The sequence below is a fragment of the Pagrus pagrus genome (genome assembly GCF_965226575.1).
Source record: "Pagrus pagrus genome assembly, chromosome: 23".
In the NCBI taxonomy this organism is placed as follows: Eukaryota; Metazoa; Chordata; class Actinopteri; order Spariformes; family Sparidae; genus Pagrus; species Pagrus pagrus.
The window spans coordinates 3,373,202-3,400,868 of record NC_140205.1 but is presented as its reverse complement, the minus strand read 5'-3'; the positions used below and the strand labels follow the sequence as shown (position 1 = coordinate 3,400,868).

At 42.5% G+C, this 27,667-nt stretch overlaps 1 long non-coding RNA gene across 1 annotated transcript in view; it reads right to left on the bottom strand.

Moving 5' to 3' along the window:
• The window catches only part of LOC311252876, a 66,215-nt gene extending 39,070 nt beyond the window's left edge, over positions 1 to 27,145 (bottom strand). Inside the window, exon 1 of the long non-coding RNA XR_014621594.1 lies at positions 27,006 to 27,145. This is a non-coding gene — a long non-coding RNA (uncharacterized lncRNA). The remainder of the gene's footprint in view (positions 1 to 27,005) is intronic.
• Positions 27,146 to 27,667: the final 522 nt, after the last annotated feature.

Here is a 27,667-nt window from a genome sequence, read left to right as displayed (position 1 = left end):
CCCCCCGCTGTCATGCTTTACGACTGGACCTACCAGTACACTGACTCATGATGACACCAATCTTTGCCATTAAATTCATTCTCGGAGAGGAAGTCAGACGGTGTTAAGCAAGCATCCTGGAGTGGCATTTGGCCTTTTGACGTCCGTTAAACATTATGGATTCTCCATCTGCCATCTGTCTTGTTAATTTCCACTGCATGATGTCGAGGGAGTGCCCAGTCAGATAAAAATGCAAGATGCCTTGTAGACGCTGGGAGCATCACAAGAAAGGACGATGAGTAATGCCATGAAATAGTAGGCGAGGATACAGATTTGTTGCCAGTTGGAAATTTGAGGCATCTGCGTCCAAGGTTGATCAATTCAACTCGTTCTCTTTCGATGCAGTTTCCATTTTATCCATTTTTTTAAATGACTGTTAAGGGAACAAAAGGCTGCAGTGCAAAAAACAGTCATGACAAAATGAATCCAGTAACATATTAAATTATATTGGATTCCAAAGCAGAGGTCTTTGTGAGGTTTGGGTCAAAATTCATACACCTTCTGAGTCATAACTCGGTCATATCTGAAGACCTCATACCACCTAATACCATACATCCTGCAGAGGGTGGTCAAAACTGCCCAGAACATCATTGGCACCCATCCTCCAAGCATCAGTGATGTCGGTGAAGTGAGATGTCTTCAAAGAGTCCAAAGGATACTAAGAGACAACATCCAGCACTGCTGCCATCTGGCAAAAGATATAGAAGCATCCGTTGCCGTACAGTCAGACTACAGACACTTCATTCCCCAGGCTGTAAGACTTGTTGCAGTCATTCAGCAGATAGTGCCGTTTGTCTCATTAGGATGCCCCACCCATGGGACTTCCGACCCCACCCCATCTCCTTACTTGGCGTAATCTGCAAACACAGAACTGGATGCCACAAGATCACACGCAATGGTCCAAAATAACTGAATAATTAAGAGTAAACTGGACCCAAAACTAAGCTGGCGATTGGAGCCCAGCCCTAGCAAGGACTCCATGTTGAAGAATTTTTATACACTTGTCCAAAACTTACCTCGGCATTATAGCACAAATAAAACCTTCATAATTACTTTAGCTGCTTATAACACCCCTATCTTATCAGCCTCAGCGATGAAGTCAATGAGGCAGCAACCGTGAAAACCACCGACTGTATATGAGATGCCACAGATCTGACCCTGTGTTCCGGTGGAGTTCTGTTGTTTGTCATGCGTGTTCGCTCAAGTGTTGAAGCAAAACTGTGAAATTCTGAAGGGCCTGAAGAGCAATGGCTCAGCGTTTTCGTCTACAAAAAGACTCCACTCCACTTTTGGTATAAATCAGCACTGAATGTCAGGGTTGGCAATCATGCAGTAGATTGACATCAGGTTGTGTGATTTCTGGGTATTGAGATCTTTGAATTTTGAGGCTTACCTTTTATCGCTGTTTCATGCTGCTAACAAGAGGAGCTGCTTCGCTCCTAAAGAATATTTCTATGAATAAAGCTGAAGAGGGGGACGGTGCACACTTGGTTTATGCATGCATTTTTATGTACGTGTGCATATTTGTGCACCTGAGGCTCTCTCGGTTGTTTGGTTGTTGTCGAGCAGAGGCTCGGTCTAATTGAGCAGACATCAGACTTTGATTAATATTGTTGATGAGTGCTGCCAGCAGGGGTGAAGATACAGAGAGGAAGAACTGTCAGACAAACAACCAGGTAACATCCTTCATTCCTCCCCGCCTCCTCGCCGGCTCTCTCCCCTCTCTGTACTCACAGGAAAGGATTCAGTGCCCCACTGGTTCACCGTTGATTATACCATTGTCTGCTTAGACTGCTGAGTCTGCTCCGAGTGTGCCACCTCTTAATATAGAATTTACCTTGAGAGAGAGAGCTGAGAAAAGAGACTCAAAGCTATATGTGTTGGTGTGGATATATTCAGCAAGAATTTGACGTATGGTGGCTGATCCCTGTCATCAAAACAAACAGGACCAAGATGTTAACAGCATGATTTCATAGAAAAGGAGCTAACACTGTGTCAGGACATAGTGCCCAGTGTTGCAAAGTTATATATAGCTCCTCAGTGTGAAGACAGCGTCTCAGGGTGCTTTGCCTCCCAACACTTCACACATTTCTGTTTTGTTTTTCATTCAAGTTGATCTGATTCTACATCAGTCGAATCAATTTGCACATTTTCGCGCAATGTTTCCAGGTCAGCTGAACTTCTGACTCTGCAGTCGATCTGTAAAACCGTGCAACAAGCCTGGAGTGCTCTCACGTGCAGCACTGTCTGGTTTATCATTTACAACTACAACCCCAACATTTAAAGGATAACTTTACCCAAAAATGAAATTCAATCAAAACAACCTAAAAAGGGGAACCTAAGATGGCTCCATTTAACTTGTCAGGCTGACGTCAAGTTTCCAAAAGTCCTGAGATCCCAAATTGCTTAGCAGCTAAGGCTACTGATTTGTTTAAATAATGTCATTTTAAATTGGTTCTGGAAACTTGGATTAAGTCTTTTATTTGGTTGTTTCAAAACAAGGTCTCTTCTACTGAAATTGTTTAAGACAATGACACTTTCCATCAGCATGATTATGAGGAGATAATGACTGCATTTTCATTTTTTTGGGTGAACTTATCCTTTAAATATCACGAAGACAACTTGTTGGCAACCAAAGGCAAAGAATTGGTCACCAATTTCTCAAAATGGCTGCCAATGGCAACTTGCCGACCACTATTGTCGAGCCATTATTGGTCTTCAATTTGATCATTTTTACATAGTTTTGGTTGAACATTGCTTCTGTCCAAACAAAATCTACTACATTTCCAAATTGACAGAAAAAGACATTATTTACATCCTTTTTTAAGCCAAAACTCCACTATTAGCTACTAATTTAAAAGCTTTAGCAAGCACCCTGTCTGCACATGTGAATAACGTCTTTTCTAATCAATTTTGAATTCCAAAGACTTTGCCAGACAAGCTGTATGGAGCAATTTAATGTCTTTTTCAGTTGTTTTTTCAACGTTTTAATACGAGTCCACATCCTCTTCAGTTGTTTAGCAGAATGCTGCAACGCTGTTTTGCTGTTAAGCTCCAGAAATGTCTCGTGAACTACGCAACGTCACCTGACTTTCTATCAGCATGGGGAATGAGGAGATAATGACTGTATTTTCATTTTTTGGTGAACTTGTCCTTTAAAAAAAATCTGATTTTCAGTTAGCACAGAGAACATTTACATTTTGCAGCCTTCTAGCTTCAAACTCTGCTCATACCTCATTCGACACAGCGAAGCTCAGAGATTCAACTGTAGGAACAAGAAGAAAAACACAGTTCTGACCGGAGGGGGACTTTAAATTAATACAGTTACAGTGTCTTCAGCGCCGCAGTGATATTAAACCGGAGATCCACTCACATATTTATGTTGACCGGCTGCTGCAGTTGCACATTTAATTTGAGCTGGATATCAGATATTCTAACCGCATTATCATATCCATATTAACATTTATTATGGTGTCATTTAATGTTGGTCATTGCCATTCTCGGAGTCATGCTGCTATAATAACATAATTATTAATTGTAATTCCTTTTAATATGACACAGAGGGGCCTCTCTTTGAAAAGTGATTCCAGAGGGACTTCGCTAAGCTCTCTGTGAGCATGTATGGTGATTCACGCATGTGTTTGTGAGTGCGTGTGTGCGCGCCAGTGTGCACTTTAATGCATGTGTATGTATCGTCTCCATCACCCTGTGTGTCTGTGTGTGTGTGTGTGTGTGTGTGTGTGTGTTTGTGCGTGTGTGTGTGTGTGTGTGTGTGAGTGTGTGTGCTCTGGTCTTATCATATAATTAAGTGGCATTTAATAGACTGTTCTTAAACTCAGTGATGTCTCCACAAACAGGAGAAGAGAGGCTTTACAGTATATAATCAGTTAAATTGTCAGTGGATATTAGCATTATCTGCTCCCCTCCATAATGTGATTTCTTTATTGTGTCTCAGATTTCATTAAAAGGCAAATATCTAAGCCTGAATAATTAAGCAAATATTGGCCCGCTGATCCTGGAACGCCGGCGTTTATGACACCCAATAAAAACATTATTAAAAGGGGTGAGTCCTCGTTGAAAGAAGGTAAACATCAAGACGTGTCACGCCGCTTCACGAGCGAGTACGGAGGGATGAAGAGAATGGCGATGATGAAGGGACGAGGAGAGGACAAATTATGTTTGACAGACAGACAAAAGGCGGGGAGAGCAGCCATGATGAGGACGGCTGAAGAGGGAAGAAAGGTCACCGACGGACGGGTAAAGGGACGGAGGGAAAAAAGGAAACCGGGGCAATAATGACTGGATGATGACAGGCTATGGCAGATAACAGTGATTGGAGGGAAGAGAGGAGAACAGAGGCAGAAAAATAAGTGGAAGGAAGGGAGGAAAGGAAGGGAAGGAGAGTCGGAGATGGAGGTGAGGAGGAAACGGAGGGAAGAAAGGGAGGACCCCAATGCATGAGAGATGAAGAGGATTAAGGGACTGCTCACATCAAGGAGGTGAAGAAAGATGTGTGGGGGAAGAAGAATGAGTGATTGAAGATGGGAGGAGGCAAAGGAGGGGAGGAGGAGGCGACCGAGCGACAGAGGAAGCGGCAGCGGCGCAGGGAGAGGCCTGCTAAACCTAGATAGCACAGGAGGAAACGTATAGTGAAGTCTTGAGGACTTTAGGATATCTTCAGGTTTAATTCTCCCCACAGGCGCCTTAAAGATTGCCCCCGGAGGGACCAATCGCGCCGACATAATGTGAAGAGATTCACATAGGTTTGAGCGCCGACGCCGGGGCCAATGGATCATGCTTGACTAGCTCCCTCTCTGACAGAACTATATGGAAGGATGGCAGCGCCGTTCAAGCCAATTAGAGGAGCTCTGAGCCAGTTTTTAGTGTGAGATAAAGCCGAGCTCTGCCTCTGCTGGCAGATTGGGTGATGGATCGCATACGACACACACACACACACACACACACACACACAGACACACATCACACTCGACGTGAAGTGAGAAGGCTAGTGAGTCTCCATCTGGACTGTCCGCGGCTATCTTTCTTCTTCCGCTCTCGCTTCATCTTTTTTTTTATTTTTTGCCTCCGTGCACACAGGGATGTTCTTCCGTCCCCGTCCAAATTTGGCTGGAGCCTCGCCTTCGTTTAATAAAAACCAAAAAAGCTACGCACGGGTAGAGAGGAGAAGAAGCGCCGGATGGGTGAATGGGTTGGATGGGCGGGGTGGGGCCGGCTTTAATATGAGCTCTGCCTCTCATATCCTCGCTTGTTTTTAATATGAATTGCTACTTGTGGAAAGGGGAATGAATTCATGGCAGCGAAGCAGAGCGCCACCAGCGTTATTGGCTGCAGCGTTGAGTGGCAGCCTTCGTATGTGCCGCAGCAGCTTTGCAGAGGATATAATAATAAACCTCCTTTGTGAGAGGAGGCAAATAAAAACAACAGGGATAAAAGTACATCATATCATAACCTGGTTCTCTGGAAAATTACCCCCACCTCCACCTGCTGCTTTGAGCATTTTTACATTCTCCTCTGTTTTTCTGCATCTTCATCTTTCTTTTTTGTTCTCCTTCACCCTAACAAGCTCGTGTTTTCATCGTGTCAACCCCTTTAAAGATACCTCTCCATCCCAAGGGGGAGTTGGAGCAGCACGGCGCTTTCATCTGCCCTCCCTCCCACATCTTGTCACATTTGTTCATCTCCCCTTCCTCCTCCTCCCCCGACAGGTGTCATTCAACCATCCCGTGTCCTTCTGTCAGATCTGCAACAGGCGACCGTGCAGCGACTACTTTAACTTAATTACATTATATTTTAAGTGTCTTTCGCAGCCCCAAATCTATCATTCCCTCCTGGTTTGTTAATGTGTTTTTGAAGAGTCTTGTTTCTGCTCCAGCTGTGCCAGCTGTGGTGAAAATTAGCTGAACAACACTGCCAAGTGCCGAGTTGAAAAAATAAATTCGGCTTTGTTCCTGATAATAACGTGACCCGTTCAATTTATTTTCACTCTCTCCTCCAGAGAATTTTATCAAATTAAATTTTTCCAGACTTCCCCCAGTCCGGCGGCCAACAACTTCACAATGCTCCAGAAATAACAGGACCGGCGGATAACTTGTGTCTTAACCCAGAGTCCAGATTTGATTCTGTGGATTTCATCATTAAAAACAGGCGAGTAAGGTGAGTTTTTCAGGGAATCAGATGATAGGATTTAGGATTATCTTTTTCATCACCAGCAGCAGGCTAGCTCATTAGCAAACTCGCTACCTTGCCAACTTAAAGGGACCATATTGTAGAAAGAGAGATTTGATTTTTGAATATAAAGCAAGTTCAGGTGCTTTTACTGTCAAAGTATCAAGACACTTGATCCACAGAGAAATGCACACGGCCCTGTATTCAGAAAATGTGCCTTCAAACAGGCCGTCAGGGCTTATGTAAGGTTGTGATGTCACAACTATACAGTCACGGCCGTAGTTGCAGAAACGCAGAGCCTATGAAGGTGGGTGGAGCATGCTCAGGCCTGTGAGAGCTGACCAATCAGAGCAGACTGGGCTTTTAGGGAGGAGAGTGGGAAAAAATAATGTGCTTTTTGAATATTAAAGCAGACATTTTCAAGTAGCATTAAAAATAAAAGTATGAACCTGAAAATGAGACATATTTCAGAATGTATAAGTCATATACACAGCTGTAATCGCTGTTTAATAAAAGCTTGTAGTTGTTAATAAACCCAACTGAACCGTTGATGGCAAAAAGCAGATTTAGCTAAAATACAAAATGAAACTCTGTTATCTGCTAAATAAGCTTTCTCCAAGTTCATTACTGGGGCCAAACCCTAAACCCTGATGACTGAATGTCAGTGGAAAAACCCTGAGTAAGGATAAAGACATTGCAGGCTGTAAAGTGTACACATAGTGAAATATATTTAAATCCACTCGACCCATTATCTCCTCAGAAACAGATGAAAATGTAAAAAAAACATCCTATATTTGCGTTGTTAAAGAATGTGAAAAAAAGTTTCTGGATCCGTCGCTGTATCTAGATCCACATCAAACAGGAATGGGGTCTATTGCGGGCTGAGAACCATCCTCCATCCAAGTTTGATGGAGACAAACCAATCAACAAACAGACAGACGCAGTCGAAAACATAACGTCCAAACATATTGACGAGTCTTCCTTATGTAGTCTCATGACTCACTGTCTTTATGTTCTTTGCTAGTTTAACTATTGTGTGTGCGTTTCAAACTTCACTGAAGTGAAACTTATGTGGAACTTTTGCACGACTTTAATATATTAATAGAGCCACATATGGCAGCGCAGAACTCCTTGAACTTTACACAAGGTCTATTATTACTCTCTGTATTATGACTTTTTCATCATGAAGATTTAATGTTTGTTGAGCTGAAGCAGAACATATGAAGCTATTTTTATGCTTGACGTAATCGCACAGTAAGGAATGTGTCACGTGTCGCTGACAAGAGTTTGTCAGCCGTTGTAGGAAAATGAAAAGCCAAGGGTTGGGTTGTTTTTGTTTACTGTTTGTCACTGGCTTGAGATGGTTTAATAATGTAAGAAAAGGAGCGGTGAACCTGGGGGCCATGCATTTTACATCTCTTCATGCTTTAATTAAAGCGCTGACTTCAGTGGGACGCACAAAAGAGGGCTCATATCTGCACACCCACGTGAAAAAAAACACACGTACACACATGAACACACACACACGCACCTTTGACAGCATAATAATTGAGCCTACATCTCGTGAATCTGGGTCACAGGAGCGCACGGCGTACACAGCCTTTGATGTGTCATTAAGGCTTCGAGATTTTCCTCGAATGCGGCGCCATTCAAGAAGGAAGATTTTCGGGGTTTGGCCAAGTCTTACCAGGAGAATAATTTGGCATCTGTGAATGGTTATTATCGGTTTGCAACAGGATTCTGGATGTGATACAATACTCAACGTTGTGTCCAAATCTCCCCCGAATCCCCTGTACCGCTTCTCTAGTTTTTAATCTATATTCATTAAGGAATGCTAACAAGTGTTATTCTCTTCTTATTCTATCCATCTCTTCCCTCATCCAGCGTAATCAGCATCATTTTAACCTGCGCCATCAAGGTACTGATTATACAGGCGCACACACACACACACACACACACACAGCGAGAGAATATAGCAAGATTTCTCTAATCTCTGCTCTTTTCTTCCTGTTGTAATCAAACATCTTCATTCATAATTGAAGTGGCGATAGCAGAAAAATATGAGGAAACTGAGATGAAGTCCGTCGGGTTTCATCGTGATTATGAGTCCTGAGGAACCGTCTGTGTGTGCGTATGTGTGTGTGTGTGCGCCTCAGGACAGACAAACAGAGGCATCAAGACTCCCCGCCTCATTTGACGCCAGATGAACACACACACACATACACTGAAATATATTTTAACTTCCTGCTCTGAGCCTCGTTGACTCGCCCCCTAAAAAACAGTCCAACGTGAATATGAACATTTTTAATGCTCTGAAGATGAAGAGGAGGCTCGGATCAGGAATGAACCGATATTATTCCGGAATCAATCGCGTAAACACTCATAATTGCCAATTTAATTGCGAGCAGAAGAGGAGACATTAAAAAAAAAAACATTAACTCAAGTGCCTGAATTATTTCGACTTTGCCCTGTCGCATCAAATTAGTTTAATGACTTTTTTTTTGGTTGGGAATCTGTTTTTTTTTTTACCCCGTGTATTAAATCGTGCCTTCTCCCTATTTAGTGTCATTTATATGATGATTTGGGTTTTATTAGTGGAAATGACTGAATCTATTAGCAGGGTAGGGCCCCCCCCCCCCCCATCAATGAAAAAACTAGCCTGCCTGCCTGCATCTGCCTGGTGAGGCTTCACAAAGATGATCCTACCAGGGCGAGTTAGCTTCCACACACACACACACACACACACACACACACACACACACACACACACACACTTCGTCAGAGATTGAAAAGATACAGTTGCCGCTCCTCAGCCCATGATGGCAACTTAACCACCCACTGTATCTGCAGCTGAGGTAACACCGGAAAGCAATAACTCTGATATCCAAGGTTAAAGGTGCCGGATTCTGACAAGCTATGCCATCATTATCAGCCCGTTTCTGTGTGTGTGTGTGTGTGTGGGGGGAAGAGACACGGGGGGGCTCAAGGTATTTTCTTTCACAAATCCTCGGCTGAGACGCAGCAGGCATAGGATGTTTGAAAACTCACTGTGTGTGATATAGGGTGTTAGCTTTAGGTCCTCCGCTAAATCTGCCTAAAGGGCAGAAATAGTCCATGATTTTAGCTGCAAGTCAAACTCCTGCAATCCTAATATAGCCACGGGGAAAAAACAGCCTCTGCCATAATCAGGCGGCGGCACGATAAGCCCCTCGGAATCTAAAAATGCGTCTCGCCCCTCTCCTTCCTCTGCCTCGAGATTCATTTCACAAATGCAACTCTGAAGAGAGCAAAGGGTTGCACAGAAAAAGAGAAGAAGAAGAAGAAAAAAAAAGCATCCATCACTCTGAGGCTCTATCAAATCCATCTGCCGAGCTGTATTATTTGAGACATACTCCTTATCCTCTCTTTTCAAGTGCGCCTCTTTGCATTTTTTTTTTAGCATGACCAGGTCGTCAAAGGATCAAAGCGCCGGCAGAGCGGCTAACCGGGGACTGTTTAACATCTTAACAGGTAGAGAAAAAGGATATCGAGCCCGTCGGATGGGGCGGCGTGAGGGGAGAGGAGAGACGGCGGGGTGTCTGAGAGCTGAGAGGCAGCTGTGGACCATACAGGTGCTACGTGGAGTACTGTGATTCAATTACCGTGAATATATTCAGTGTTATTGCTTGAATAATCAAAAAGAAGACAATTGTTAAGAAGACTCAGCCTCTACAGTCGTATACAGACGTGTCAACAGGTTGTATTTGTTGGAAAAATCTTGTCGGGCTGGTTTGCAACGCACACACCAAAAGTTTGTTGCCTCTCGTATTTCTTCCTGTGAACCGAAATGAAAAAAGGTGAAAGGCAGAATAGTTATTTTTAGCAGGAGAACGAGGGATTTATGGGAAATGTGAGGAGCAGAAAGTGGTGCACATAGCACCTTTGTCAGCAGTCTGTGATCGAGGCATGAATGTTCTCACGTAGTCAAAGTGACATGGTGATGAAAAAAGAAAAAAGCCTTACCACTTTAAAAAATGCTGAGCCACAATGAGGTAGCTCGGATTTCTGGGACTATTTTTGGATCAAGATGACCCGGTATGATGTCGCGGAGTATAATAACAGAAAATGTCTCGACTAATGGAAAGAAAAATTGACGGTAAATAAAAACTTTTCGCGTTTGGCCGACAATTTTGGTTCTGATAATCAACTTATTGACTGCAGAGTCGTGCAAAACCTCTCGCCAGGACAACAGTTTTTTCCCCCATCTGCAACTTGCCTCATCAACAAGGCCAGTGACCCACACTGACACTAGAAAATGAAACCATATCTGTGTCTAGGTTTAAAATGAGAAGATATGTTGTTTAAAGTCATGCAATTTTCAGCATTTCTCAACTAAAAAGTAATTTCATTCTTGTGCTCTATTACCGTTCAGGTTTGACAACAGGGGAATCCAGTACAGAGGCGATTTACGGAGTTAAGCTGCTGTCTGACAGTTATCCCTTGCTCGCTTGGTCATGCAGCTAACGTCAGCAGTCCTATTAGCTATCCAGGTCCCTGGTTGCCATGATAAACCCGTCAAGAAAACAACCATGGTACTGTATTCCCTTTTGCCAAACTAGAACCCATCTTGCATCATGGGAGGGCCCAAAAAGTCCTGTAAGCCTTAGAATAATCTACTGGAGGGGCCTTTGCAGATCATCTCATTCTGGGCACCAGCAAGACTATTGACTATTACAAAGGCCAATCATTATCCTCCAAAAGTCTTTCCTTACAAAATTGTTTTTACAGGAAACACGTAAATATGTGGAAGCAAATAGCTCTCCGCCTTCTGCTTCATGTGGACATTGACTTCCCCAAGTCAACTTCTGAATTCAATTCCAGCAGGCTATATACTACATTGTGTACTGCTGCCCTCCACCACTTTAAAGTCGTCACCTCAGTTCATAATCTAGAGCACAATCCAGAGAATTTTCTTCCCAACCAGCTGCTAGTCGACTTCACCGAAAAGGAAGACGTGCCCGAATCTGACAGGTTTTCAAACAACTGATAGCCTTTCTCTTCTGTAATTTCTACACCAGAGAAGAACATGGTGCTCAGTTTCAAGACTCCCTCATGAACACAAACCGTCACGCTTGGCCCACATTCTCAAACAGCTTGCTAGGCCACAGTGACCTCGTTGTAAACCCGGTCCTGATGATTTCATCCCTGTTGTTGGAGCTAAAACTGAACCTTTCCCAAAGCACTGATGATCAAACATGGATAATATCCAGCTGTAAGAAGATCTGGCGGGGGATGTTTCCCTTTAAATCCAGGCATGAAGAGATTTTCCTCCAGAAAATAACCTCTGCTCCATCCAAACATGTATTCAAATTGTTCCCCCTTCCATCAATCTCCCTCTCTGCCTCCTCTTCTCCTCCCTACTGTCTTGAAATCCCTTCCTGCCCCACCCTGCCTCTTTGTGCTTGCACGTCTGTGTCTTTCTTTATCTTCCCCCTTTTAAAAAGGGCCGATTCCTCCTCCTTTGTTAATGTGACAAATCTACTCTAATGACTCTGCAGTGGCTCGAGGCGTCTCGCGCTGAAAAACTAACCCCCTTTTCTTCAGACCCTTCAGTCACTCCCGCACATTATTCCGCCCTCTCTATAGTCTTTTCAAGTCTATCTGAAATTTTTTTTTTTTGACAAACTCGTCCTGTGAAAAAAACAAAATGAAAAGATTGCCTTGGTCTCATTCATTTTCCTCCCCAGCAGCACCTCCCTTTGCCGCCGCCACCGCCGCCCCAACTACAATGACAGACTTTGTGCATCACAGGCTGCTGTCATGTTGATGTTTCTGTCATAAAACAAGCATGCAACTCAAGCTATTGTGACATTCATGTCTGACACTTGAAACTCTTCTGAGGAGCTCATCCTACTCGAGACAGAGCACTCTTACAGGTACTGCTCTCGCTTTTTTTTTTTTTTTTTTTACATTCAGCCAGCCGAGCCAGGAGGGCTGTATTGAGTTTAGTCCGACTCTGAGGGGTTGAGCCGTTTGCCACACACTCTCGTTCTGTCAACTCACTCCTACCACCTCTCCATTTCTACATGGCGAGATATGCATCACTGCCATAGCAACAATAGCCTCCCTCTGCCCACGGAAAGAGGAGAATGGAAGGGAAGATCTCGGCTTGCCATCGAAGTTAGTCAACATCTTAGCGAGAGGGAGATATATATATATACACTGTAAGTGCATCTGGGGGTCTTTTTTTTCCCTCTCCGCCATCAGTCAGTGCATGGATGTGGCTTCATAATGAAATGTTTTAACCTCAGAGCAAGAGAGAAGAAAGAGGAGAAAAAAATAGGAGAAAAGAGGGGGAAGATCTCTTTCCTCCTTTCTCTCTTCCTGTCATGGGTGGCGGTGCATTTGCGTTTGATGCCTGCGATAAGGCTCTGTGTGGCTAATGAGGAAAGTGCAAGGCACACTCATTAAACTGTGTGTGTGTGTGTGTGTGTGTGTGTGTGTGTGTGTGTGTGTGTGTGTGTGTGTGTGAACAAACTGCAAGTGAGAGAGGGGAGAAACTCATTAGAAATTCTCTGACTCTCAAAGGCCAAGTTAGTGAGGAGAATGGAGCCACACAGCCTGTTGCACCCTTTGTCAGCATGGAAATATGGAATATACACACACATTCATAAATACATTCATAAAATGAGTTTCAGCCGATGTGGACTGTTGCTGTGTTTTTGCAATAAAACCCTAGAGCCTTTATTTTGTCTCTTCTTTCGTAACAGACCATCGATCATATTCATATTCAAGATTAGCAATTTTCAGGTGGAGAAAGCTAAAGACGTAGCAATTTGCACAATCATACCTTATTAAAAACTCCCCATTGAAGCCATCCAGCTCCTTCTTGTAAATCAGAATGTCGTCTGCGTAGGATCAATTCTGGTTTTTGAACAAACAGTTCACTGTTTTGGTAGTCCCACTCTCGTTTGCAATCCTAATTGGCATCCAGTCTCATTTGCCGTCATTTAAGCACAATATAAGGCTGCGAGCTAGGAGGCAACGAGAATGACTCTTTTCAACAACAGCTTTCAACAACTCCGGCATTGTCTTATACTCACAAATTGTATGTTGCTCACGGATCAAAAAAGTTTCAGATGGGTTTAAGACCGGTGGAAACTTGTTTTAGAGGATTTAACCAGGTTTTAGACAAAGTTAAATGTGTTACAGAGAGGTGTAAATACAACACATCATATCAAAAAACTGCAGAGGTTGATTGCCAGTGACTCAACAGCGACCATTGCAGCATACCAGTGACAGGGGTACCGGGTTTTTGTTGTACAGTCCGGGTTGGGTTAGGTTAAGGCAGGAAAATATGACGGTTTGGGTTTAAATAAGTATATTAGTTACATAGTTTAAGTTACATTATGTTTGTAACGTAAGTTAACTATGTTAGCAGGTTGAAAAAAAAGGAACAGGTATGGTAGCCTAGCACAGGGGATGGAGGTGAGACGGGGGCACACAGTAAACACTTTTCATATACAGCCACTTTAATTGCGAAGAGTAAATTTATGAGGCAAACTCACAACATCAGCTCAACACTGTCTCACTATTGAAAGTAAACTAACCCATAGGCTTTTGGGATTGCAATTTTTTTCATTGCTAGAGATGAAAATTAAGAAAAAGTTACTCTACTTGAGTTCGAAAGGCAAAAACATATCTTTTTCTTCAGAGGTCAACAATGTCTGCTAATCAATTTGTTGCTGGTCAACAGTTCAAAATCCTCTGTCAAAGTTGAACTCAATGCAAAGTCTGCAAACTAATCCTTCGACTGTGAAAAGTCCATTTAAAATAAATTGACATATACACTTCATAATGCTGAAATAATGTAAACTTTAAAGCTCAAAATCATTTAAAATTCACTAATTAAAATGCGAGGGTGTCACCTGAATAGGTGAACGCTTCCCCAAAGACGTTTTTTACCCCCGTCCCCCTGCAGTGTCGGCGATCTCACACAATTAAACAGCTTCTCCGTCTCGTGGTTCTTGGTTCAGAACATGGTGTGTTGTTCAAAGCTCGTTCCTCAGCTGCTGTAATGAGCAGAGCTGATTCCACAGAGAGCTGCTCTTCTTCTCCTCCTGGTGACTCCACCACCATCTAACCACTGAACCCTCTCCCACTCCACCCAGCACTTCAGAGCCGCACGCAAAGTAAATACTCTTTGAGGATCAATGTCTTGGGGGGGGGGGGTTGTTACTTACTATGTGTGTGTATTAGTGTGTGTGGGCAGCTTGGGAGACCTTATAGAGGGTTGTGTATACGTAGACTTCATACATATACACAAAGGAATAAAGGTTTCCTGTGTGTTGAATCAGTTTTAAAGAGCAATATAATCTTATAAAGCTTCAAAAAATGACTTTTCTCATTATGAATTAACCGGACAGTACGTTTTTTGTTATTTTTTTAAATAATCTTTTCTTTGAGAAATGTCAGAAAACACTGATATACTGAAATGTGCAACACTTCTTCCTACAGCTCTGGGTCATGTCTTCAAATTGCTTTATTTATTGGACCAACTGTCCAAACACAAAAACTTCAATTTACTACGAATTAAAATGACGATAAGCAACAAATCCTGACTTCTAACAAGGTGGAAGTGTTGGACATTTTGATTCATTACTTCATCGCCACCTCAATAGTTGTCCATTAGCCCACTGCTAATGCTAATGTATTAACAAATGATTTTCTGTCAACAAATAGTCATTGAAACAACTATGCACTTTCAGTAGAAATGTATTGTTATGACATATTACTGTATAATTATGAGAAAATTCAGATGTACAAATTATTGATTTTATTTGAAAATAGGTGTTTTATTATAGGTTTTGTCTGATTGATGCACAACAGTGGGACATAATGCACATTTAGGGTGAGAAAAACTTGTGTTCACCACAAAGAGATGAGAATCTGCCTTTGATGTGGCTCATGAATATGTATTAAACACACAGCACACACAGACCATATACGGCTACTGTGTGTCAAATGTGCAGAGTCTGTATAATCCTGAAATGATTCATTGATTAAGAGAAAATTAATGATTATTGAACAACTACTGAACAAAAAACAAAACATTTGCCATCTTAAATGTCAGGATGTTCCTCATTGCTTTGTTGGATACCTTCGTAAATGGAATTGAATATTTTTGATATAACCCACTTTGGTTTTTGGAAGTTGTAATGGGCCCTTTTGTCAAACTACTGACAAATCAGCAGGACAACGGCGACCAACATTTCCACAAACAACTGATAGGTTCACATTTGAACGTGTCCCAGGCTATGTAGCATATTGACATTTTCTACAAAACGTGTGGTGTCACGTTCACGTGACATGTTTATCACCTGAGTTTCATATCTGGAGGTGGTGGGGACAGTTATGGAGTTATAGGCGAGAGGGCTACCAAGCCAGTGACCGCAGCTCAAGACTGCGTTTCTACTTTCTGTGTCAAAGTGTGAAACCAGTGGATATTTTTTTGATGAACATTTGTAAGCCTGACACCACCAGGGACTATTTCCAGCTGTGTTTGTGGTCACCGATACACGTAATTTCATCCAAAACGTAATCTTTTCTTAACCCTAACCAGACCACAAGCACAGCGTTGTCGGAAGAATACATTTAATACTGAACCTAAAGAAACCTGAAGTTGCAACATAAAGAAATTTTAAGTTTGCAGTAACACACATTTATTCTGGTGATTTTGTTGCTTTTGCACATTCCATTGGTTAGTTTATTAACTGAATAAACCGAGAATTTATCGTTAATTTCATTATCATTTATCAATGGAAGTTTAGTGACTTAACAGAGAAATATGTGAATGTATTTACACAATGTAAAGATGTCATGGTAATGTACACAGATGTGATATAGAGACACATACTGTTACTTTGGTCTACCTCATGGTTTCTGCAGTGGATGCAGACATTTTGTGTTTTGCATGTGTTGTAATGGAGGACGCAGGAGGTACATGTGTCTAATCAGTATCCTATTTATTCAATAGCAGGGATTATTCCTCACAGAGAGATTACTCCAACAAAGACTTACACCACTGCCTTGGTAAACCTTCAAAGTGCCATGGCGCTGCACACTCCAGTGTCTGTGCTCAAGGAGCTAATTTGAAAAGAGGGATTGTTCTCGCAATCGCAGATATATTTTTTTTTTCTTTTTTTTTTTTTGTTAAGGTTTCTCGTGAATTACTTCTTTTGAAAAAGCAGCACGTTCCTAAAACACAATATCAGTCTGAATCTGGGGAGTCAGCGGGTGAGCTCCGAGATTACATCCCAGCAGACGTCTCGTATTTCAGTTACCGAGAATTTTCTACTTCGAGATTTGTCAGGGTTCAGCGATCGCTAAGATATGATGAGAGAGGTTGGAGAGGGAGACGAGGGAGGGGAGGGAGAGAATATTAGGAATTCGCCTCAGTTCAAGTTTGTGCCGGAGCCAAAGTCAAACAGTTAGATTTGGAAAGCGTGCTTAAGAGGAGACGTTGTTTACTCTGCTGCAAAAGCAAAGCTCAGCAGGTCGCCGCAGAGCATTGTGGGAGGCTTTTTTTCCGGAGCTGGGATGTCGTCATCGGTTTGTACAATCGCACCCATCCGTGTGAAATATTAATGAAGCCGAAATACATTTTTAACGCTCGTTCTCTTCATCATCCTCCCACCTACAGTACCTCTGTGTGAGACAACGTGCCAGCGACGTACAATACAGCAGGAAATCAGAGCCAAACACACACACACACACACACACACACACACACACACACAAGCACACACACACAAGCTTTAGCAAACACGTCATCCTTCCACCTTCAGAGGCTTTATTAAAGGAATAATCATCAAAGAGGTGCAAAAAGTATCGTCGCACACTCCTAACAAAGAAATCACAGGCAGCTGATGACAGAGGCGTTGACAGCTGCGGCAGCCGCGGTCAGCTGGTGCTTCGCTCTCGATTGTGTGTGTGTGTGTGTGTGTGTGTGTGTGTGTGTGAGTTGTTGTAAACTCGACATGTGATGCAAGGTGCTCTCACACACTCGCCGTGTGGTTTGATTCTCCCCCGTCGAGCAGGGTGACCTGGCATTTCGGTGACTTTTAGAGGTGTTACCACACTGACATATTGCTCTCTCATTTTTTCCCAGACTTCAACCCTTCCCCCGTCTCACGCTCCCCACGTTACATACATCTCGTGTTGTGCACATTATTTACTTCACAGTTTAAATGTGTTCGATTCCCAACAAGCTAATAGTTTGTGCTGCTGGTCGTGGTCATTAATACTAACAACCCGGATGTGTGAGGTTTTACACTGGTGCACTTTAGGTATTGCATTTTTTGGGAGTTTGCTTTCGGAATAAAAACTTAATTCAGACATTTTGATGCTCACACTTTACCTCAGTCTGCTTCATGCGAAACCACTCAATTTAGAAAGTGTATTTGACACTAATGTGTACCTGTTCCACAGAGGAGACATTTTCTCCTCCCTAACTTCTTTGTAGCTGCCATGGCAATATCATCGTATTAAGATGCATCATTTAGTAGTCAGTTCTCAACAGGAGGATAAACAATACATCACAAAATGATTGCAAAACAGACTTCAAGAATTGAACCTTGTCAGATTGATCTGTGGTGGAGTTTAGCTTCAGTTTTAAAGATAAAATACACATTTCTGACACAACATTTAAATCAAATAAACAGGTGAAGTGAGAATCAATGGTCTTGTTATAATGTTCTGCTGGGAAACCTCAGGTCCTGACTTTAATGTGGATGCCGCATACCACCCATGCAAAAAACACTGCAGACCAAGCTCAACCTGGTCTCCCAAATCTCTATCCCATCGAACATCCTTGGCATGTGGTCCAAATTTCAGGAAAGTCTTTTTTTTTCCGTGGGCAAGTCAAGGCGAGGGAAGTGAAGTCCCAAGTGGTGGTGGTTAAAATCTGTCCCTATGAAAACTGAAAACCCTTCCAGACCCTTGTACGTCATCAGTAGTCGTTGATTTATGTTAGCATTTATGTAACATACACTCATCAAATAATAAGCAGCCATTACCTGGCCATTAGCGGTGCTTTATAGGCTAACATTAGCAACCAGAGCTCCTACCCTGCACTGCACTGATATTAGAAGAGCAAGAGAGGAGAGACTTTATTTTTCTCATATGGTGCATTGCTTCAGAACCCCCGTCTTAAACGCTCCGTTTTAGCTGCAGAGTGAGACATCTCGCCTCTGTTCAATCTTTGGCGAGAGTTGCACACGCGCTTTACTTAACGGACAGGATGTAGCCAATCAGAGGCAGAGTAGGGCGGGTCATGCCGAGCAAGGTAGTGTGATCCAAAATAACACCGCTACAGCTGGTAAGCATGGCCTCGATACAGCCGTGTTTCCTGTGGGAGAGAGTAACTCCCTTTGGCGTGGACTTTGGGGTTTGGACTTGCATATAAAGTAAAGGCAAAAACCCAAAAATCATAATATGGCATCTTTAAAATATGTCAAAAAGTATGTCATGCACAAATCCGCATCAACAATGTAACATTTGCTAGCTCGCTAGTTAGCTACGAAGACATCCAGAAGCTAGTGGCAATTATTTTATGCTTTCTATAAAGAAAAGGGTCGTAATACAATGAAACAACAGAGTTCTTATAACCCTCTTATAACTTGGCCCGCCTTCTCTATCCCAACAAGAACCAGAACATCCTACCCTCTTGCAAAACTAAGGGGTTGAGCTAAGCGGTTGGGGTAAGGGATGTACTGGGATTAAACCATTGACTGATGACATAAATTAGATTTACACATATCACCATATGTTCTCCGAATGGCTTCCTTTTGTCAGCCAGTTTACTTATTATCAGGAACATTATTACTACATATGCAGTCAAACAACTAGATCATCTTATATTTCACAGAGCCAATACTGGCCCTGATGTATCAGGTTTTACTGAGGTTGTTTCCCAAGTGGAGGAGCGTTTGAGTAAAGACAGTGTGAGGAGACATGAAAGCGATTTTCCCTCTGCAACTCCTAATTACTTGTCTTCCTCTATCTCTAAAAATAAATTCATATTTCATAAGGCGTCTTTGCTTCAGCAACGCCGCCGCCACTGCCAAACTGTCTGCGTGCCATCCGGTGTCATTTTGATCATGGATATTTAGCAAAAGGGAGAAGGAGAGAGAAAAAAATAAAGTATATCTCCCAATTATCTGTGCTGACGGTCTTTGCAGAGCCGCTGACCTCCACCTCCTTGTATCTTAGCAATTTAATTTAACCCCGGCTGTGTGTTGTACGTGCTAATTAGAAAGCATTTCAAAGAGAAACTCACACCGGGAGCTCCGGAGAGAAAAGAGACGCCGAGCGGGGGAAAAGAGAGACGGAGATAGAGATAAACACTTACACATGAGAAGATGTAATAGCTGTGAGTGTTTTAAAAGAATATCTCAAATGCCTCAATAGCTTCACGGCGAGCTGCAAACTGAAGTGAGAAATGATGAGGAGACCAGGGGAGTTTATGTGAGGAAGTAATGTTCACTCTTTTCATGTTGCATGTGGCCTGGCCTTTTTTTTTCAACGACCTCAGGTTGTTGAATATCGTTAGGCTAACCTTCTTTAGAATAATAAAATAAGAGCTTGTTTTTCAAAAAGGAAAACCATATTTTTTCATATAACTCAACGATATTATGGCATCAAAAGCTTGGTAAACTGTATCTTAAATGAAATGCAGAGTATATAATGTGTGCCGCTTGGGGTCGCTCGATCAAACAATGAAAACAAAAGCAATGCGATGAAGGCTAACCGTAGTGCTGCCTCACATCGCCTCCTGTATCTCGAGCAAAGGCGCTGTAATGACCACAGCTGACGTCCAGCTAGCTTGAAAGTTATGCGGCTGCACGAGAGAAGAGATCTCCGTACCACCAGGTGGCAGTGGTCTGTATTCCTCATTCAAAAAGGGAACCCAGAAGGCCGAGACTGCAGAGAAAGCATCGTTTTTTGACACCGATATAGCTAACTTCTAATCGAGAATATGTCTGGAAAAAAAGTTGCAAATGGCACCGGTGAAGAGATGAAGGTGAAACAGAATAAGGAACAGAGGCACTAAATGGATGAAATCATGGATGTTACAGCTGCAGGCTCAGAGGACTTTTTCTTTCCTTGTCTGTTTCTCTTCTCAAGCGCTGACTGGCTGAACAGTCAATAACAGTGATTTCTATCAACAACGGCCTCCACGTCTGAGCCAACAGGCATGATCGGCCAGAAAGCTGCCAACAAGGGCTGACTAGTGCCAACAGTGCAGGACACACTGCAAAAACTCAGGCAACAGACGCTCAATGGAGGTCTCAACATTGGCCAATGACCAACTCGTGGTGTGTAAATATCCACCATTGCCAGGGAAAATCTATCTGAGGTCTATTAAAGTTATATTTACGTTACACTGAGAGTTCTGACTTCCTTCCTCACACACTGGTCACCGACACCTGTCCGAACATTGTTGGAGATGTTTTGTAACATAAGCACGCAACTCAATGGAAAGTATAACACAGGTTTGGTATTTTTACTGCAGGAATTTTACATAATATATCTTTACATTTGTAGCCAAACAACTTCATTATTGAAGGTGCTATTTGTAAGGAAAGTAGATTTTTGATTGTAGGACGGGTCGGCCGCCATCCCATCACTGATGAAAACCTATCTGACATGACGCAGGCCAACAAGGTCATGTCTTAAAGTTTTATTCACGTTATGTTTAGTCACGTTCACCAACTTCCTTCCTCACCCTCCGATTCTCCCTGAAGTTATAGCGACGGGCGACCAAATATAACACACCGTCAGGATTTCTCTGGGTCTGAACGTTGCTGGAGACAATATAACATGATAAGGTCTCGTCAGAATGTTTCGTTACTACGTTTACAGCCTAACAACAAAATTATCGTATATTTCACAAAGCTAATACTGACCCAGATGTTTACCATTGTTAAGTTACCACCTTTGCCAATGGAGATCTACCTGGTGTGACTCTTACAAGGTAATGTATTGTAGTTTTTCTCTCTTCCTGCAGTTATAGCGCCAGGCGAACACTGAACAGGGTTTGAACATTGTTGGAAATACTGAGGAGAACTTAGTCCACACCTCAACCAAATATTCAACAAAGGTGTAGTTAGGAGGGTTATACTGGTTTTGGATATGTTTTGGTGGTTTTGGAGGCTGAAGGGTAGATAAAGCAGAGGGGATTATAAAATGCGAGGTAAAGCGGGGCGGGAGGGTGCTCGCCTCACCCAAATCCATTACTAGAGACTGTGGAGCTGAGAAGGTCCCATGTCCAATTAGCTGTTTCATCTCCAAGTGGAAATGTGACTATAGGGAGACGCTGCCCGGCAACATTACCTCCTCTCCAATAACTTACAGCTATCAGGAATGAGACTGTGTGTGTGTGTGCGCGTGTGTGCGTTTGAATCCTCGGCACAGCACTGCTGGTTGTCAGATTGTCCCATTAATAAGCCCTGGCCTTTATTACCACTTAGCAAGCTCTATGTGTGCGTGTGTGTCTTTCTGCCAAATGTGCTTCTTATGCTGCCTCCCTAAAAGTGAAATCAAGACTGTGAGTGTGTGTGTGTTTGTGTGTGTGCACCTCATGCGTGCTTGTTCGCGCAGCCGTCAGTGTGTCAGATTACTTTTTAAGGCGGATTGCCGTATACATGACTTCGCATTTCCGCTGTCACTTTGAAGTTTTTCCCAGAGCGCCTTCCTCGCATCACCTACTGTAAAGGCTGCACGCGTTTTTTTGTTTTTTTTGTGTGTGCGCGCGCGTGTGCCGCATGTTTGCATGTATTATTTACTTTATATATTTATTTCTGCAGCATGGCGTGTACTTTGTTTGCGGGGATTACAGACGGTGGGAGCTCAAGCCTCTTAGCCCCTCACAGGCTGCCACAGCTGCCTGCCACTTCTAATGACACTTCAGACTAAGACTGGCTAAGTCCATAGGCAGGTTTATTAGTTTAGAGAATGCTTGAATGCATACAGCCTCTTTTTGGATGAACGTGTGTGTGTGTTTACTGTACGTGTGTGTGTGAGAGAGTGAGCGATTGCTTCGCTCAGGCGGCTCTGACAGGCCTGTAGAGTTTAAACGAGAGGGATGGCGTACACGGGGAGCATAAACGTCTGCTTTGGCGTCGACGTGTCCTGACACGACGCGTCAGCATTCAAACAACTCCATTACCTAATGAAGGATGCAAATGCGAATCTCTCTCTCTTTCTCCCCGATGACTCGAGCTAGTTTCTTATAATAATGTCATTTAATCTCGTCTCATTGTTTATTTGACAAGGCCTCCCTCGGGAGCCGTTACAGCACTTACTCTGTATTCTTAGCGTGCGCAGGCGGCTGTGTTTTTTTTCTGTGGCCTTCATAAAAAAAATGTCTTTGTTGTATATTTCAAACCTCTCGCTCAATCTGTCTTATTTACCCTTTTAAGACGTAGGCAAAAACCCACAATAAAGCCAGGTGAGCTGTACAGACGTATGTTTGGCATAAGTTCTCGCTCGTTTTGTTCGCAGTAACTATATTTTACACCTGACAGTGAAGTTTTAACAAGAATAAACATCTGTAACCATGGATGAAAAATGGAGAGACAAATCAATGAAATAAAATAATAATGTTAAGATTATCCTGAGGATGTCGTCAGAATTGGTCATTTCATTTTATTTTGGTTTTTTTAATGATTCCAGGTTAATTGCAGGGATTCCTGAAATCAATTTTAAATGACGAGCGCTAACCGCTAGCTCAAACGCGTAATGCAAACTAGTATTAACGTCCTGAGGGATGTCTTTAATAATGTTTTCTCAACAATTTTTCAATTTACTCCACGTTTGGCATAAAACGTGTGCTCATATTCAAGGTTTGAATATAATATTTCATGTGCTCTGTGAATTGTTAACTCCATCCGTTACTGGAAGACTCGGCTACAGCAACCTCAAAGGGTCAATCTCCAACTCAAAACTTTCCAATAAGTGAAAAAATCAGCAACCACTAGGTGGAGACACTGCATGCTATTCAGTATATATATATTTATATTTTCTGTTTTATTTGTTATTCTTGGAGCAACAGCTTGAAATTTGGGAACAGCAAAATATAACTTAAAAAGTAATTTAATCACCACTTAATCACCACACTACGGGATGTGAATTAGTTTTCGAAATACGACTCATAGGGATAGGGTCACATCGTCAGGTAAATGTTCAACTTTTCTCCACGGTCTGGTGTTAAAAACAAACAAATATCGCGATCAATCTCAACATTGAATCTGAATGTTGAACTGGCATCCAAGTATCCAATCGAGAGATAAGAGTATCTTCCTGGTCCTTCTCAGCACAATGTTTCCAGACTCGACCCACCATCAGTTTGAACTGTACTTTGAGCTGTACAGATCAAACCTCTGAATAGCGCCCACATTTCCCGAGTTGTTCAGCCAATCAAATCATTAATTCATCAGCCTAATTAGCAGACGACTGGCGTAGTTGTCCTTTGAACTGAATGTTGGTGAATAACTGATTAACTAAAGTTACATTTTATGCATTTAGTACAGCAATTAAAAGTATTCATTTGAAGTTGTTGCTGTTGTTGTTGGGAAGGAAACTTTTGGGTTCGGTTTAAGTTAAAAGAAACCACAGTGTTAGCTTGATTTTTGAAGCCCATACGATGGATATTTGGGATATATTATTATTTATATTTTACATAAGAAGAAGAACAATGATCAGAATTCGTCTAAGAAAGACATTTACAGTTAAGCTTGAGCTTTTTTAGCGCTCGGCATCGGCACGGTTTCTATTCCCTCAGACATATCCTCAGCATTTCTGTACTGAAATATCTTGTTATGTATTTGCTGTGATAAGCTAATGTTGGCTCATATATCATTCTGGCTGATAACTTAGTCATTACTGGAGTAATGCAGGACAACCCTGGGACTTTCATCCTCAGGAAGTCCTATGCTACGAAGAAAGTAAACGCGTTTCACATTTTCCCTGTGAGCCTTGCATTCCTGATTTAACTGACAAAACATCAAATCGTCAGACTGATCACACAAAATACACTCAGTAAAACCTCAGTCCACCATTTAATTATCATCCAGTCTCAGAAGTCCAGGTCTGTGGTGGACTGATAACTTCTAAACAACTTTTCAGAAAGTCCACAGCAACGAAGGTTCCAGCTCTATATCAGTATTTTCTCAACTTTTTCCTCTTTATTAAGTCTTAAACTGAAGGTAAGAACACTGTTGCAATATTCATGAGTCTCCAGGATTCTGCGATTATCTCTGCATCGTTTGTTATTCAATACATCATAATTTAGATAAAATACACATCGCATGAAGCCAAGCTAACTCGCGTGGCCTCTGTGTATGCGTGTGTGGCTGTGTGTGAGCCCGCAGGGTGTCACATCTAAGTGCAGGGATCCCAGGGAGCGTGTTCCTAAGAGGTGTAGCAGTAGTTTGATCTCTCCATATTAGCCGTATTCCCTGCTATGCCGGCCTCATTACTTTAGCCAGTTCAGCAGCAGCGCCGCGGCTCCGACTCTGCACTGATTCGTGTTGGCCACCTTCAACTAACATACTTCTTTTACTCCCGCAGTCAACCTTCCCTTTCTTCTGTCTGCACTTTCATCCATCATTCACTGTGTGTATGTGTGTGTCTGCGTATGTGCGCGTCTATGTGTGCGCCCCAGCTGTGGTTCTGACCCGAGCTTTCATTTAGACAAGACACGGAGCGGCACAGAGGTGGAGGTGGCATCTGCTTGCCTCTAATAGGGATGTGCTATTGATTAACATTTACTCGGGTTTGGTCCAGACACCCCCCCTCCACCACCACCACCACACTGAGAGGTTAGACAGACGTGGAGGTAGACCATTTGTCACTCTGTCAAGCCAACGTCTGTCATCTCCTCTAGATATCGAAGCTCCAGTAAAATCACATATCAGCCGGTCCCCCCGTCACACACCTCTGATGTGACAGTGTGTTTGTTTGTAACGTATGTGCGCCAGAAGTCATCAGCGCCGCCGTTTTTATTTTTATGGGAAGTCCTTAACCCGAATGATTGATTCTAATGAGACATTTTGATCGGCTTCTACAAAAGCATGCGCAATTAATTCAGATTTGATTTAACTTTAATGATGCCCGTGGGGAACTGGACTGTTGCTATTTTGCAAACAGTGAAACGGAATTTGATTCGAGAAGAATGTAGCAAACCGACAGCAAAGATCCAGACATGTAAAACAGAAATGTGAGCGTACATCAGGACTGCGGCCTCATTATTTTTACTAGAGATTAATGTGAAGGCTGTTATTTGTATTCAGATTGCCGTTTTTCCAATCAACAGTGCAAAACCCAAAGATGAAGAGTAATACTAGCCAAGAAAGGCTCGCCAGTTGCCAGAAAACATAATTTATAGCACCAGCACTGGTTACTTATCAGTTATTTGTCTGTCAGCCCTACATATAAGTGAAGCTCCTTGTGTAGCATAGTTTTTGCAGTCCATGAGGTTCAACATTACTATTATGTTTCTTTTAAATTAGCCAAGGTCACCCAATCCTGGGTTTGTATGTAGTTTTGGCAAGGCAACAGTCCAGAAGTTACTCAAAAGTGATGAAATAAAAATGGAAAACATAGTTATTAAAACAGTGGGCTCACAAATTAAGTCTCCTGCTCTTACTCATGTGAAAATTTGACAATGAGAGCAGATAATGACCTTGCAAGGTGATCAGCTTTCACCAATCTGCCTTCATACTGAGAATATCTTTTTTGTGCCTGATGCCATCGTCTTAGTCTCCTGGTTGGACATCACGGCTGTCACCATCTCATTATTTTGGAGCTAGAGACGACCATAGCCACACCATACCCCGCTTCATCGTCCATTCTACTCTAAATGGGACCATGTTTTACAAAAATGACATCATACTCTATTGAAGAAGACTTGAAACTAGCGATTGAGACCATAAACTCATTAGGAAATATAGTAATATATTTAGTATAGTGGCTGTTTAGAATAGAAAAATGTACTAAATGACGTTGTTTGTGTAGTTTTTGTGTAGTTTTATGGACCTTTTCGTCTCGGACGCCATTTACGCCTGTTATATGGATTATCGCTGCAGGAGGGTACCCCCGCGGGTCTCCAGCTGCACTTTGAGGAATAAGAAACTACACCGGACTTCTCATCAGCATGAGGGTGAGTCCATAATGATTGAATTTCGTTCTAGAGTGAACTATTCCTTTAATTACTCCTACACTATAGGCCTACTAGTGCGAGAGAAACCGCACTGAAAATTACCCTCCAATTTACTTTAAACTCACAGTTAAAGTGTTTCCTTCAATCATTTGCATTTACAAAATAAAATATAATTGTGCTCTCATATGATATACCAAATTACTTTTTTTAAATTTGCAATAGGAAAACAAAACAGACTTCCCTTCAATATATAGATCGGCATAAAATAATAGACCCAATATACTCAACATGTACAAAACATTGCACTATCATTCACCTCAGTTCACTTTCATAGACTTTACTACCGCCACCGCTTTCTTTAGCACACTGACAAACAACAGAAGGATAGCATCAGAGCAGCTAACGAGACACGTTTCTCACCGTTGCTCTCTATTTCAAAGCCGAGCACGTTGATGCCAGAGCGGGCAACTGCTCACCAAATGGAAATTAGCTTGCGACGCACGGAGCTAGCATTAGCATGGACGATGGCGGGAAGTATCAACGAACATTTTTTAATCCAATAAATGACTCGTCTTACCGACGTAACTCGTCTCCTTCGTTCAGTCACTCGGCTCCGGATTTCCAGTAGGTAAGTGCGCTGGCTTCATCTTCCTCTTATCACAGTTTAACCCGGGATATTTCTCCTTTGTCCGCCCTCGCAGCAGGTAGCTGCCCCCGCTCCCGCGGCTGACAGCAGAAGGAACAACGCGCCTGCACTTCACCTCCGTGGTGACAGGCTGAACGTGGCCTGCGTAGCCTCTGATTGGCTGTTGAGGGGTCATGTGAACTGAGTGGTGCATTCAAATGCAATAGGATATTTAAAACTTTGCCGATGTAAATAAATAAAATTAAGGAAAATAAATACTCTCTCTCTTCTTTTATTGGTCTCATCTAATTGTGCGTTTTTCCACCTGAGCTACACTTTCATAGCATGTCGATGCTTGGAGCAGCCATCTTGGACTTTGAGGTGCATCCGACTTTACAAGCAAGGGGGGATCCAGTTGAAATTGCGGATTGGGAAACTCTGACTTCCAAGCTCAAACGAATGCCTCATTACTATTTCAACAATAAGGATTGCCCAGGACAAGTAAAATGCAACGCCATGTCGGGCTAATGACTCTATACTCTATTAAAAAATGGACTTTGTATGAGTAGATTTCTGATCCAGGGAATCTAAATAAAACATCAACGCTGAGCCCT